We start from the raw sequence: 13,966 nt of genomic DNA, 5'->3' as shown, positions 1-13,966 counted from the left end.
AGTCTTAAAAATGACTTGCAAGTCTATAGTATTGTAGGCAGAACTTTATGAGTGGGACTCAGCAGAATTCTCAAGCACTAGAAATATTTGATTTTCAACACATTAAGCTTTGACTTTTCCCCTCACCACAAAAGTTATTGATTTCTACATTCCCTCGTGACAAAACGTACTCCTGTTGGAGGTTCAAAGACCAAAAGGTAAAGAAGTGTGTCTTAATTCAACATTGCTAAGCACATGATAATATTGGCCATTCAACATTTGGTTTCATTAAAGACCTGCTTTTCCATACATGAACAGTAGATACCAGATAGAAACTGTACAGCTGTTCAGTATTCATCAGTGATAACAACTACTGTAGTGGTGCTCTCCAAGTTTAAAACTTAGTATAAATAAAGCAAACATATAATATAATTCATGTGTAACTGTTTAAAAAGTTTCTGTTTTAGTCATACTTAATATGCCCTTTCTATTCAGTGACCATAGGAAGAATTTTCCCTTCCTGATCAAGATCTCACTGGATGCCCATGGGTATCTTATAAACAGGCAACACAGCAGGCGCCAGAGGGTCTTTCTGCCTGCAAGAGATAAAAATCAAAAAGGAATGCGAGAGTCCCTGTAATTGTCATAAATTACGAGACACTTCAGAGCAACTCTGGAGAATTGTCAGGGTTTCCCAGAACAATTTGCTGCCTTCTTTGCCTGTCCTTTTACTGGGTAAACAAACTGTGTCTGTAACAAGAGGTTTTATCAACAGGACTGAAGAACATTCACTTCCAATTCACATAATAAAATCTATACTATCCAGCCCTCACCCATACATACAAACCATTATCTGCATTATTTCTTAATCATCTCCATTACACTCCCATTTGTTCCTTCAATCTCAACACAAATTCTTTGAAATCTACCTAAATCGTTCAATTACCAGGCAGTGCAGGGATTGTATCTCATTTCCAAAAGACAGTCCCTCCAAATCCTGCAGGGAGGAGCTAGCCATGAGATGTTAAAAAAAAAGCCAAGCATCATTATTTCAAATATATCAAAGAAACAGTCAGAGGGCCTGAAAACTCAGAGTTCATTGTCTAAGCACAGAAAGAAGGCATTCAGTCTACACTGTGTTCTTTGAAAGATCAGGCAGACTTAATTTACCCCCACCCACTGCTGTTGTCAGGAAGTCTATCTTCCAGTTCTTGTAAAACTCTCATCCAAACTTATTTGTGGCGTTTGTTTCCAGCTCCTTTACAGGACAAACCATCCTGCTCCTGACAATTCTTAAATGAAAAATAAACTCACCACCTCCCCTCTGGGCCTATTGCCAATGTTTTTAAATGCACTCACGCATAACTAATTCAAGGGGTTAAATAAAACGTGGAACGAGCCCAGGGAATTTGCACAATATTCACAAGAATACTACAAATATTTGAGTTAATGAGAGATGCATGTTGAGCTCTGTCTGGATAGGTCCTTTGAGGATAACTTGTTGTAAGATACTTAGAAAGTCAGGAAATGTCAGGTGTGTTAAATTAATTCCCAATTTCCAATTCAGTTAAATCATCTTGAAAATCCATAACATATGTGGACAGGAATCTGTTGTAAAGATACTGAAAGAATTCTTGACTGTAAATCTCTAAATAGGACACATTAGAATCCTGAGGAAAGTGTGCCAGGAAATGGTTAATGCTTTAGCTTATAGTTGGCTTCATAAAAGCCTGAAGCTGAAGACCGGTTGATTTTCCATTTTGCGTTTATCTCATAAGGCGGTCAACCACGCATTATGGAGTAATTCCTATATTCTTCTAATGAACACAGGCACCACATCGACAATAGCCAAGTTTCAGAAATACGTTCACTCAAAATTTTGGGACTTTATTGTGGATTTTTGCTGAAGTTGTGGCAGTCCCATCAATTCTGAGTTGGGTCATTGGTAATTTCTTTGGCTGACGACACTAGTGGGATGTCCAGGGAGTATTGCACTGTCATTGATACCATGTTTAGAGATTGGATTAAAATTACAGAAGCCCTTTAATTTTATAAACAAGGTGCATAGAGACTTCTCCTGTTATCCTGACCGCCAGTAAGATATCAGAAAGCAAACTGTCCAGCCACCATCACAATGCTGTTGGTGAAAACTCATTCTGCAGAAATTGTCTCTCAGGCTTTACACATTACAGTCCTTCAAAGGTTCAGCATTGGTCATAAAATCTTTTGGGATTTCCAGATGAGCCCAAGTATATTTTCTTTAATGACGTTTGCCTTTAAGGGTCCAGTTTTAATCCTGCTCACTCAGTAGGAAGTTGGGTAGCTGGACATAATTTGCTTTCCACTACATTTTGAACATACATGAATCTGAGCCTGGATTATGGAAGGACGGGGTACCAATGAAACCTAGAGACAGTCAACAGGTCCAGGAGAACCTTTAATTAAGATTTTGTAAGTTGCATGCTCAAGTCTCTCCCCATACCATTACATCATTTTTCTGTGCATTACACTATTGACTCACCAATTTCAATTAGCATAGGTCCCGTCCCTTCAATTCTACCCTCTTCCCACGCCAATTACCAGCTTTGTCATTTCCCAGACAGATCAAGTAGGAGTATTTCTCTACATAGCACTGAGGTCCCAGAACTAAAATATGACTCTCATGCTGACAAACTATCCCTAGTTAGAGTAAAAGAGGTGCAACTCCCCCATCAGTCAAGCCTGGTGACACTTCGTTGTAAACGACTGGGATTAGTTTTTAATCTAGCTCTCTTCCACTCACTGCATTTTTCCATGCCATTAGCTGCTTTTATTGGGAGATGTTTCACAACAGCCAAGCTAAATGAGAGTAGCATCTGTAGATGAGTGCCAGAAGACCAAATGACGGAGTAGATAATGGCAGAAACTCATATGCTGGACAGACCATTTATCAGCAATACTCTAAAAACAAATCATAACACTCATATGCATGGGAACCCAAGTACATATCGGTGGCTGTATGTCCCATATTACAGTGAATGTGCTTCAGAAGTGCTTCACCAGTTGCAAGATTTCCTAATAAATGTGCGCCTCTCTTATTTCAGTAAGGATGTCTGTAAACTAACATACATCCATGCACAAAACAAATTGGAAATGATGGTCTAACAATGTTAACCTGTAAAATAAGTTGTTATGTGTGCTCACGACTGCATGTATTCTGTTCCATTTTTTAATAAAGAAGTTTAAAAGAAACATTTCCATTGTACCCTTTTGAAATTTAATTAATGCTGCAATGTAGGAAGCAAGGCAGCCAAAGTATACACACTGCTCCCACTGAAGGCATTGTTTACAGTGGCCAGTTGATGTTATGAATACCAAAGACATATTAATGCACATTGTAATTATCACTATGTTTAATAACTGATAAATATTGCACTATAAACAATGATATTTACAGGAAGAAGTTGTTTCCTGCTTGGCATTGCTGTCTGCCACACCTCCAACACCTCCTGTCAGCCAGGGACCACCGCTCATTATGTTTTGCTCCCTCAGCCCTGGTACATCTCCTGGTGGTGGAACAGTAGCAGGAACGTCTCCCTGCCAACCCTGCAGCTTCCAGTGAGATTAGTCATTCCCCCCATCCCCATTTCTGTCCTTCCTCCTCAGCCACAGCCAAAAGACACCCTTTTCGGTCTCTTCAGCCAGCTCCTAATCCTCGCTCCAGTCGCTGCCGTATCAGAGAGTAACCTTGTTGTCGATGGTCCAACGAAGTCCCAGCATCCTACCTCCACAGGGTAGATGATGGTAGTCCAGCCGGCTTCCTTACCCTCAGCTGCCAGGTCTGAATACTTCAGCCTCTTTCACACGTGGGCAGCCTCCACTCCTCCTTTGGTTAACTCAAATGAGGACTGTCTTGGCAGCCATGGACAGAAGTATTGTGTCTGGGTGGAGAGACATGGTGGTGATTTCTACGGGGAATGTCTTTATGCCAGAGATAATCATCTTGCTCTTTAAATTGTACCATGGGATCTACTGAATCTATCCAAAGAGTACAGACAGGGTCCCTATTTGTCATCTCACCAAAAGGACACCATCTCTGAACTGTAGTCTTCCCTTGGCATTGTTTTATAAACTCAGTGTCCACTTTATTAGGTGCACCTGCTCGGGAATGCAAATATTTAATCAGCCTACCATGTAGCAGCGACTCGCTGCATAAGAGCATGCAGACACAGTCAAGAGGTTCAGACCAAACATCAGAATGGGGAAGAAATGTGATCTGAGTGACATTGACCATGGAATGATTGTTGGTGCCAGACAGGGTGGTTTGAGAATCTCAGAAACTGCTGATCTTCTGCGAGTTTCACGCACAGCAGTCTCTAGACTTTACAGAGAATGGTGTGAATTTTTTTAAAAAAAATCCAGTTCTGTGGGCTTGTTAATGAGAGAGGTCAGAGAAGAATGGTCAGAGTGGTTCAAGCTGACGGGAAAGCGACAGTAACTTAAATAACCACGTGTTACAACAGTGGTGTGCAGAAGAGCATCTCTGAATGCATGACATGTTGAAACTTGAAGATGATGGGCTACAGCACCAAAAAACCCACACCATGTTCCATTCCTGTACCTAATAAAGTGGCCACTGAGTGCATTATCACTAAAATTTGTTGTTTTGCAGATATAGAGAGCAGTATTTTAAAAAAATACTGCAGGTTACAATAACAAATATAAACAATATAAATAAATAAGGCAAAAGGAACAAAGTTGTGAGGTGATGTTAGAGTAGTCGGTCAGACTTTTGTTCCCAGTAGGGGCATCTAACAATAGAAGGCCTAGGTTCACGGTCAGAGAGGAAAGACAAAGGGGCAATTTTTCCATACAGAATGTGGTGGTAGAGCATGGAGGGTTTATGGATCAAGCCACTAGAGGAAGTAGTAGAGGTGGGTCAATTACAATGTTCAAAAGACATTTGACCATAGACACGAATAGTGATGATTTAGCAGGATATGGGCCAAATGCATTCAAATGGGATTAACTTAATTTGAGAAAGCCAGGGAGATCACCCATCAATGGTGTCATTTACAAATCTTAACAACAAATGCCAAAATTACTTGACTAAGATTCTGGATTCTGCTGATGGGCACCAAACCTACATTATAAGTGGTGAATATTATGAGTGATGGATTGTAATCCTAGAAAACAGGCCACATCAAGGTTTTCAATACCATGAGGCCCCATCATCCGCGCATATGCCAAGAAATGTGAGTTTGAAAAAATGTATCTCTATAGTCAATTTTTTTTTCCCCAGGGTGAATTTTTGCTGATAGGATTGAGAGTGAACTTTTGGATAGTGATTTGAAAGGGTGAATTTCTATTACTCAGAAGTCCATAATGCAGGGGTCACCTGTGATGGATTTCTCGAGTGCCATGTAGCTTCCAAGACCAAGTCTAACCCAAAAATCAATCAACATTACATGAGAAGGAGCAGCAATAGTAGGAATGAAGTCAGGAGAATGAGTGGCCAGCTCACTTCTAAATTATCATTTTCCTGGAAATATAGTCAATCGAAAAAAAGCTTCTGTTTTCAGTTTTGAACAAAGAAAACTTGCCATTTCTCAAGGGTTTCTTAGAAACTTGCCAGCTAATTGAGGAAACAAATTGTTCCCAGCAAAAATGGCCCCAGGTGGGTTCTGAAACTCAAGAGTACAAGGTTATAGTCAACAGTAATACATCCCCACCAGACCGTTTGTACTGGGAACCATTCCACAATGAACTCTGCAGGAAAACAAACTGTGAAGATAACACTGCCTTCCTTGGTAGGGAACCGACAAAATGTAACACACAAACTTTCTCAAGAAGAAAAAAATGGGATTTCCCTGACAGTTTTCAGATCCCCTTCAGGATCCCCAATGTTTCCAGCTGATAAAACTAAATTGTGTAGCAGTTGTAACTTAGGAAGTGCCGCGGTGGCTTACACAGAAACACCACACATTACAGAGCCGGCCACAGGGTTCAATTCCCACCACTGCCTGTAAGCAGTTTGCACATTCTTCCTGTGACCATGTGGGTTTCCTCCAGGCGTTCTGGTTTCCTCCCACATTCTATAGACGTATGGCTTAGAAGGTCATTTGGACACGTGGCCCTGTGCTGGAACTATCTATTACCATGCTGCATCTCTAAATAAAAATAAAAATAACACTGAATAAGGCATAAATATTGGCCAGGAGATTAGGAATAAACCCATTCCTTCTCTTAGAAACAGTATCATGTGTTCTTTGTTATTTCCATCTAAGAGCAGACAGGCCTTCAGTTTAACCTCTCAAGGTTGCATCTTCAACCTTACAGTATTTCTTCAATATACAGTGACCTAGGCATTCATGTTTGTTACTGGAATTGCACTTAAAGGAAGAAAGCTGCCTATGAATATTAAACATGAGGAAATCTGAAGATGCTGGAAATTCAAGCAACACACACAAAATGCTGGTGGAACACAGCAGGCCAGGCAGCATCTACAGGGAGAAGCACTGTCGACGTTTCGGGCCCAGACCCTTCGTCAGGACTAACTGAAAGTAAATCTCTTACTATCTTTCCTTTCAGTTAGTCCTGACGAAGGGTCTCGGCCCGAAACGTCGACAGCGCTTCTCCCTGTAGATGCTGCCTGGCCTGCTGTGTTCCACCAGCATTTTGTGTGTGTTGCTATGAATATTAAAGTTATCTGGAGTGAAGTTGAGAAAATGTGGCACTCACTACCAAATCTGTCAATTGTGGACCTAGATGAGGGGTTATTGCCCACCCTAGCTTCTCCTGAAAAATACAGAAAGAGAACCCTGTGGGTGTCCACAGTCACATGGAGGCCAAACCAGGAACAGACAGCAAGTTCCTTCTCTTCAAGGACATTGGTGAAGTACCTTCACTGGCCACTTTATAAGGTACACATGCTCATTAATACAAATATCTAATCAGCCAATCATGTGGCAGCAACTCAATGCATAAAAGCATGCAGACAGGGTCAAGAGGTTCAGTTGTTGTTCAGACCAAACGTCAGAGTGAGAAAGAGATGTGATCAAGGTGACTTTGACCATGGAATGATTGTTGATGCCAGATGGGGTGGGTTGATTACCTCAGAAACCCCTGATCTGCTAAGATGTTCATGCACAACAGTCTCTAAGTTTACAGAGAATGCTGAGCGCATCTCTGAATGCACAACACATCAAACCTTGAAGTGGATGGGCTACAGCAGCAGAAGACCATAAACATACACTCAGTTGCCACTTTATTAGTTACAGGAGGCACATAATAAAGTGTCCACTGAGTGTAGATGCCTTTGTAAAACAGTTTAATTGTACACTCATAAAGTTCAAAGTAAAGTTATTATCAATGTATATATATGTCACAATATACTGACCTGAGATTCATTTCCTTGTGGGCATTCAGAGAACAACATGCTACAACAGAATCAATGAAAAACTACACACAAAGACCGGCAAAACAACCAATGTGCAAAAGAAGACAAACTGCAAATACAAAAAGCTAATTAAATTAAATAAACAAATAACACCAAGGACATGAGTTGTAGAGTCCTTGAAGCTGAGTCTATAGGTTGTGGAGTCAGTTCAGAGATTTGGTGAGCGAAGTTATCCGCTCCAGTTCAGGAGCCTGTGGTTGAAGGGTAACAACTATTCCTGAACCTGGTGGTGAGCGACTCAAGGCTCCTGTACCTTCTTCCCAATGACAGCAGTGAGAAGAGAACATGGCACAAATACTGATATTAAAATTCCTCTGTTGTATTGGTGAGAATTAAATTAAACAGCAATACCTGCGGTTTAGGCCCCTGGCTGTGAGTCCAGTAACAACTGTAGGGCAGCACAGTAATTATGTGAACAGCAAAGATGCATTTGAAGGGGGGTTGAGGGCTGGAGAAACGAATGAAAGAAACAGCTGAAGAAAAGTAGATGGGGTTGATGAAGGAGGACAAATAGAAGCAAAAATCAAAGGGTTTTTGTCCACGTTTTGTCAGTTCTATACAAGTGTTAAACTCATTTACCGGTAATATTAACTGACAATAATATTAATTATTGCACTCTTCTTCCCCTGCTGCATTAATCAATATCCAGTATCTCAGACATCATTCATATTCTTGCAAAAAGTACTTTTTTTAAATTTGCAATATTATACATTGGACTTTGCCAGAATTGATCCATTGCTCTCACAAGGAGGGGAAGAAGTCAGTGATTTATGGTAATTGACAGCACTCACTACTAACCCCAAAATCTCTGCTTTACCCTGTTGCTTGCCTTAGTCCCATGGAATCTCTGGTTCCAGGAACATCACGTGTACATTGAAATATCCAGTGGGATGCGTTGTTAGCATTAACACAACCACACCACACATTCTGGCTCCAACACAGCATACACACATTCAGCAGAACAACAACACAGCCAACCTACAAAACAACAATGCTGAGACAAAACAACTCCCTTTTCTCCCCTCCTACCCACACACACAGTCATGCCTCCAATCCACCGACAGGCTGTCCCCAGGCCTCAGACCTTCAGTCCTTAGCCCAGGCCCCGGACCTGGGCCCACTGACTAGGGGCTTTCCCAGACTTGTCGACCTCAGGACTCACTGGCATCTGGGTTTTGACCCCAAGATGTGTCAATCATAGGCTTCCAACCTCAGGACCTGCCGATTTAATATGGGCCTCCAGTCCCAGGACTTCCCACAGAAGAGATTCTGCAGATAGTAGAGCTCTGAGCAACACATACAAAATGCTGGAAGAACTCAGCAAGTCAGGAGTTGAGAAAGTGATCAGTAACATTGAAAAAGCTGGATTATACCAGCCAGCTGTATTAAAAAATTCTTGCTAGCAACAAACCAGATAGGGGAAAAATTATCTTTTCAAGCCGATGTTTTTAATTATTTTACAGAGCACCAAATTAAAAATCAAAATCTTTAATACTGAAATGTTTACCCAAGGGATTTTCAATCGAGGTATACAAAGGTCACTAATGATTGGTTAGTGAACTATTAAAAACTCCACACAATAAAATATAAAATATTAAAGGTACTTTACTCAAGAAAAGTTTGTAAAGCTCTTACTCTGACATCCCAATTCCTTTCCTGTCCTGAAGTAAGGTCTCGGCCCGAAACGTTGACTGTTTACTCTTTTCCATAGGTGCTGCCTGGTCTATTGAGTTTCTCCAGCATTTTGTGTGAAAGTTTGTAAATACCAATTTTCTGAAGATGACACTGGAGAAAGCTGCAAATTATCATAACAAATGCAGGACTCGTTGATCATTAATTCCTGGAAATCTCTTTTTCACAGACTAACAACAGTTAACACAGATAGTGACCTCTATCTAGATTTCCATAAATCAGCAACACTTTGCAACTGACTGCAAAGATCAGGCCAATATTTTGAACTTTAAATCCACACGTACATTGTACCATACACACAAACAAAGTACCAATGCCTTCACCCTGAGAAGTCAAGCTTTCTGCTGGATGAGAATATGTGGGAAGTGGCAGAACTCCATTTACTGTCTGTGACAAACAACACTGTTGGCGTTGCTCGTGATAGGAGAAAAATGACGGCCAACACAAACGTCCCCATTCAGAATACTTGGCAAACCACCACAAAAGTGTTTAAAAACTCATGCAGGCCACTTCAGGAAAGAGCAGCCAATGTCCATGCCATAGGAAGAAATTGTCTACCCCGATGGAAGAAAGGGGGACCCATCCAATTTATGAAATAAATCATTTGTCACTAGATCTACAAGGCTTTAACCTCCAAAGATAGTGGACAACCCTCAACAGAATCCACATAGGCCACGAATGAAGCAGCTCCTTGGAAGTTGCATGCCAACTCAAAGTTCAGCTACAAGTCTCCAAAGGATCCCATTAATCTGGCCTCTAAAACGGGAGTAGGAGGCACCTCACTTTCTGACTGAAGCGACCTTAGTTTGAATTCCGAGACAATGTCTAGGGGAGAACAGGGAAGACCAACAATATTCCAATATCAAAAACACTGGTATTTGTTTTATTGTTAATGAAATCCTAGGATCTTTGAATAGTGTTGGAGACTAAAATTCCTTACGTCAGTCCCACTAAGCCAAGAAATGGAGTGAATGAGGTGCTTCGCACGGTCACTGATGGGTTTATGCAACAAGCCCACTGACCTTGTTTCTAATACTATGGAAATTCAGAAAAAACACAAGAGATTCTGCAGATGTTGGAAATCCAGAGCAATGTGATGCAGGGAGGAACTCAGCATCTATGGAGAGAAATAAAAAGTTGATGTGCTGGTCCTTTTAGAATCTAGTAACCTTTGTGTTCTCTGCATTTGACTTTCCTGTACTCCACTCTTACTTTTCTCTTATAGAAAACAAATTTTTTGCTTTGTTCTCTGCATTGCTTCCCTCTGCCTTTCAAGTTGGTGTGTTTGAGAGTGTGTGAGTGTGTGAGTGTGTGAGTGTGTGTGTGTGTGTGTGTGTGTGTGTGTGTGTGTGTGTGTGTGTGTGTGTGTGTGTGTGTGTGTGTGTGTGTGAGTGTGTGAGTGTGTGTGTGTATGTGTGGAAAGGGTTTATTTCGCCTTTGCTGTTTGTTGCACGTCGGCTGCATGTTGTATGGCTACACATGCGGGTTGGCCCCAGCACATCCTCAGACTGTGTTGATTGTTAACACATTTCTCTGTATGGCTTGATGTACACGGCATCACGATCGGTATCTTTTGCTAGCTCCCCTAGATTATCTACTCCCTGACTTGTGATAGAGCTGTGTTCACAGGTTTGGCTGTGTGTTTGAAATCTAATTGATGCCAGATGCACCATGCCAGAGCACAGGAAATTACCCAGAGATACATAATGAGGTCACTATGTTACTGCACCATACGCCAAGCCAGAACACCACCCTAAATCTATCAGGGATGAATGTTAACACTGGAGCTGGGGAGATTATGTCACCATGCAATCTGTGGAACTATCTTTTGTTTCCAACCCTCCCCCCCACCCACCCATACACAGACAGGCCACCAGGCACCATCTTAAAATGCAGAGGGAAACAATACAGAGGCCGAAGCAGAAGTCAGAAAACAGAGAAGTCAAGGTGGAGTACAGAAATGTCAAATGTAAAACCGAAGAGTTCAACATGGTCTTACTATTGCTTAAAGGAGGATGAAGCCAGAGAACCATCAGCCAGTTTTCTTTAGGGGAACGGAGGTGGGGAAGGTAAGTAGCTTTAAATTCCTTGGTGTTAACAGATTGGATGATCTGTCCTGGGACCTGTAAGTGTCCTCACAAAGAAGTTACGACAGTACCTGTACTTTCTTATAAGTTTCCATAGATTTTGAATGTCACCAAAATCTTTGAGAAACTTCTATAGGTGCAGGAAGGAGAGTATCCAAACTGCTTGCATCACAGCCTGGTATGGACACACCAATGTCCCCACCATCCAGCCCATGCTCTCTTCTCACTACTATCACTGGGCAGGAGGTTCAGAAACCTTAGGTCCCACACCACCAGGTTCAGAAACAGTTAGAAACCTTCAGGCTCCTGAACAAGTGTGGATAATTTCAATCACCACTACTTTGTACGGATTCCACAACCCAGACTCAGTTTCAAAGACTCTTTACAACTCATGTTCTCTCTTTTTTTTATTATTTGCGGTTTGTCAGTCTTAGTCTGTTTATGTCTAGTTTTTTTTCCATATTCTATTGTATCTCTTTATTTTCCTGTAAATGCCAGCAATGAACCTCCAAGGTGGTGTATAACATGTACTGTATGTACTTTGATAATAAAACTATTCACTTCAGTTATTACCAATAATAAGGATAAGTGGATAGCATAACACGTTACAGTGCCAGTGACCCAGGTTCAGTTCCTGCTGCTCTCTGTAAGGTGTTATGTACATTCTCCCTGAGGCCGTGCGGGTTTCCTCCCACATTTTAAAGAGGTATGGGTTAGGGTTAGTAAACCGTAGGCATGCTACGATCGCGGCGCAGCAGGGCGACACTTGCAGGCTGTGTTGGTCGTTGACGCAAATGACGATTTTCCACGTATGCTTCAATGTAAATGTGACAAATAAAGCTAGTCTTTAACTGACTTTGAACTTGATTCGCCCACAAGATGAGACCATCACTGTGAACACCAGTATCCGTTGCCCGTTTCCAAACGTAGTGGGGCAACTAAAATCAAAACCTGAACACAGAGAATATTGCTAACTCTCAGCAGGCCAGGCAGCGTCCGTGGAAGGAGAAATAGGGTTAACTTTCGGAGTTCAGCCTGAAACATTAAAGTGACTTCTCTCCCCACAGATGTTGAATGTTTTCAGCCATATTCTATTGTTAACTCAGGAACCCATTCAGAATCAATAAGCTTCTTGCCAAAATAGAAAAGGCAAGTCTCAAAGCCAAAACTCTCAAAGTTCAAAGAGAACGTACAAACTCCTTGCAGACAGCGACGGGAATTGAACCTGATCTTGTCGCTGGCGCTGTGAAGATGTACTGTTAGAAGTCGAAGGAGAAGAAGGGCTGCTCCATTGTTTAATGATGATCTTCTATCTCAGAATCACTTTTTTGTACTAACCCAATAACCTCTGCATTTTAATCTCCTTCTCTGTTGTAAAGTCTGTTTCCAGACATGTCTCACTGACCAGTGATTTTAGATGCATATCTGATCCGGACCCCCCATGGTTCATTGTTGTTTCTACTCAATTTTTCTTTCACATTTGATATGCCACTCAACTATAGATAGAGGCTGTTTGTGGAAGGCTTGTTCAGGCTCCTGTACAGCACCTGAACCTATGCCCACTGCCCATCAGCAGAGGTAAGGATACAAGGAATTCCCTTTAGAACAGAGATGAGGAGGAATTTCTTTAGCCAGAAGGTGGTGAAGCTGTGGAATTCATTGCCAGTCGGCTGTGGAGGCCAAGACATTGGGCATTTTAAAGCGGAGCTTGACAGGTTCTTGTTGAATAAAGCTTGTCATAGGTTATGGGGGAGAAAGCAGGAGAATGGGGCTGAGAGGAAATATAACTCAGTCATGATGGAATGGTGGAGTGGATTCGAAGGGTCAAATGGCCCAATTCTACTCCTACAGTTTATGGTTTAATATTTTCACCAATGATTCAATAGTTGAGGCATTCATGAACCAAATTCCCCATCAGTTTCCTAAATGCAGCACAAAGGGAAATGCTTATTTATAAACTGAGACACTCTGCAGGTTGGCCAGAGTACACTCGGTCCCAGCCATTGCATTAAAATAGAAGGGGAGGACAGCAGTATGTTTAAAAAGTGTACCAGACTGATCATGGTCCAAGTTAAACATCTGAGAGTGTCCAGCACAGTCTGTAATTGTAAATCTTTTTTTAAAAATCAAGATTAGCTCCATTTGTCACACGTACACCAAAACATGCAGTGAAATGCGTCATTTGCACCAATGGCCAACGCAGCCCGAATGTGTGCTTGGAGCAACCTGCAAATGGCACCGTGCTACTGGCACTAGCATACCAAACCTTACTAATCTACAAGTCTTTGGTATGCAGGAAGAAACCAGAACAGCCAAAGGAAACCCACATGGTCATGGGGAGAACGTACACAGTCCTTACAGACGGCGGCGGAATTCGAACCCTGATCACTGGCACTGTAAGCCGTTATGCTAACCACTACACTATCATGCCACCCACACTACTTAACCAACCAGAGCTGGAGGGAGGAGGTGGGGAAAGGAAGAAGCAACTAACGTTTGGAAATTGTGCTTTGAATGTTCAAAGACGGGCAGGCTGTGTGAAGTTCAGTAATTTGTGTAAGAATAGAAAGTGAACATTTTCCATACTACAGGCAAATACTGGACGAGTGATCTCCCACTTCACAAAACCCGGAATGGACAGTTTCCAATATTCTGCCCTGTGGCTGCTTGATAAGTGGATCAGGGGCTCAGCTATGGAGAGCAGCAGGTCCTGGATAATTACCACAGGAAGACTGTGTGTACACAAACTGACATATTGTACATGGAGTCC

The sequence above is a fragment of the Hemitrygon akajei genome, chromosome 16 (genome assembly GCF_048418815.1).
Source record: "Hemitrygon akajei chromosome 16, sHemAka1.3, whole genome shotgun sequence".
NCBI lineage: Eukaryota > Metazoa > Chordata > Chondrichthyes > Myliobatiformes > Dasyatidae > Hemitrygon > Hemitrygon akajei.
The sequence above is the reverse complement of the archived record's forward strand: the minus strand, read 5'-3'. Positions refer to the sequence as shown.